Source organism: Dryas octopetala, chromosome 8 (assembly GCF_963921425.1).
Source record: "Dryas octopetala chromosome 8, drDryOcto1.1, whole genome shotgun sequence".
Taxonomy (NCBI): Eukaryota; Viridiplantae; Streptophyta; class Magnoliopsida; order Rosales; family Rosaceae; genus Dryas; species Dryas octopetala.
The window spans coordinates 8,985,465-8,988,102 of NC_141373.1; positions in this window are offsets into that span (position 1 = coordinate 8,985,465).

Below are 2,638 nucleotides of genomic sequence, written 5' to 3' on the forward strand. Positions count from 1 at the left end.
GAAGATGTCTTCACCAACCGGCTGAAGTGAATGTGCTTGTTTGTTGATTTATGCAATTGAGTGTGGTTGTTGGTTTATGTAGTTTTGTACATCTTTTTGTCTTCCATCAGGTAACTTGTTTGATGTATTGCTCTTTCTATATACTCATTTTTTTTTTCTTCCAGATTGATCTATTATAAAATTAAGTATATTATGATTAAGTGAAGTCAATGTTTCCATCCATGTTTGTTTTGGTTGAAATTGCAGGATGTGTTCAATCTACTTCCAAATCTCAATGTGGCTGAGTTAATCTAGGCATTTGCAGGTATACAAGCGAAGTTTGAGTTATATGCATGTTGAGTGGTGTAAATGAATTCTCTGTGCAGTATTGATAGTAATTTTCTTGTATGTTTTCATTGGAGTATGCAAAGAACAAACGAAGCGGTTACACTCAAGCACAAATTGATGAGGTGCAGGTTGAATGGGGAGAGTTTGTGACCTTGACTAATCTGTAGCCCTGTTGGGAGGTATTAGGTACTTAGGGTTTGTCATTTTGTTGATATTTAGATCAAGTTATGCTGCCATGCCATATTTTTGGTAAAGAAGGCAAGTACTAGTAGACTGGTTCTGATTTTTGTAAATATGGATAGATTATTGAACAAGGGTGTAGATGTTCAAATTGTAGGTAAATTGCTGCCATGACAATAATTTGTAAGTGTAGGCAGTTAGGTTTTGGTACACATGCAATTGATTGTTATCTTGAACAAATATTGATTGCTTTAATGAATAGATTTTGAATGAATGGATTTATAGTTGAATGGACTTATATGGTTGAATAGATTTATGATTGAAAATATCAAAAAAACAAAAACAACAAAAGGTATGGTATTTTTAATTGCAAAATACCAAAAAAAAATGCAGACTATATTTTTAATTGCAAAATACCATAAAAGCAACGCCCTTTTCCTTGCCTATTGTAAGAAGAGGCAAGGAAATAGTTGTTGCTTATGCAAAGGCAACAATGATTTCCTTGCCTATTGTAAGAATAGGCAAGGAAAGGGTTGTTGCCTATGAAAAGACTAAATTTCTTATAGTGATATTAGGCAACAATAGAGTCGTTGTCTATAAATAGAATAGACAATGACGACACTATTGCATAATGTAATAGGCAACGAGGCCATTATTTCTCAATCCTTCGAAAAATTATATTTTCGAGTCACAATAGACAACGATAAAGTCGTTGCCAATTTCGCAACTACTGTTGAAATCGTTGCCTATAATTATAGGCAAGGGTCCTAGGGCAACGACCCTGGCAACAGTAAAAAATCGTTGCCTATTTGTTTAGGCAATGAATTTTTAGCTTTAGACAACGACTTTCAATCATTGCCAAATTCCTGTTTTCTTGTAGTGTTGGGATCAATGATCAATCAAATCCCTAAAATTTGGATTAGATTTATTGCCTTGTAATATTAATGAGAATGGCAGGTTTTGTACTTAGTGAGGCCATTTAAGGTGTATTTTAATCTTAGATGGCTAGAAATTTTGAATTTGGGTCTCATTCATTAACTAAAAAGTCAATGGGTTGCAAGCTTTAAAAAAAGAGTTGGAGGGGCTGAGATCCAATTAACCCTATTTTTAGCAATTCACCTTACTCAAGATAATGGTTTTTTCGACAATCTCATGTGCATAAATAAACGTTTGTTAGATGTTGATACACATGAGACACATAGCTAGTGAGATTCACATATATCAATGATTGACAATTTTTCACGCATTCTTAGCAATTTACCTTATCCACAATATAGAGTTTTTTCGATAGTTATTTTTGCATGCTTAACTATTTATCAATTGTTGGTGCATATATGTAAGACCATACTAATATCAACATACATCAACGATTGACAATTGTTCAATATCCTTACCAATTCACCTTACCCACAATACACCTTACTTCATGAAAATACCTTATAGTTTATAATTCATGGTTCAAATAATACTAAATGAGAAATGTTATCTACCTTCTCCACTAGTCCTCTGATATTCTTTATTATTTTTATTTTGCAATATAGTCTTATAATCGGAACCAATCATTTTTTAGATCATTCCTTAAAGATCATATCTGCTAAAAATTAACCGAATCGAAAGTCGATCGTTTGGTTATTTATCTGTGATTAAACAAATAGACGATTTTTGAAACAATTTGATTTATCATTTGTTTATTTGATAATGAGATACATGACCAAAAGATTTTAAATTTAGTTAATTTTTTACATAAATGATTTTTAAGAGATAATCCAAAAATTGAAAAATTTCGATCATGAGACTACACTGTCAAATAAAAATAATAAAAATAAATGTTGAAGAAAGTAAAAAGAAGAAGATAGATATCATTCTCCCTACTGAATATAAGAAAATAGAGAAATGTTAGGTACTCCATAGACCATAAGAAACAAAAGTTCAAACTAGACATTTCCAAGTACACAATTTTGTGTCGTGGACCTTGTGGTGCACATTACAAGTTGACTTTTGCAAAAAGAGCCAACCAAGCATATTTGGTGGGCATGCACTGGAGAATCTAATCCAAGTTCCAACCCCCCAATGAGTTTGTCCCCTTGCTAAATCTAATCAACATGGGAATCCTGCATGGAATACAACAATA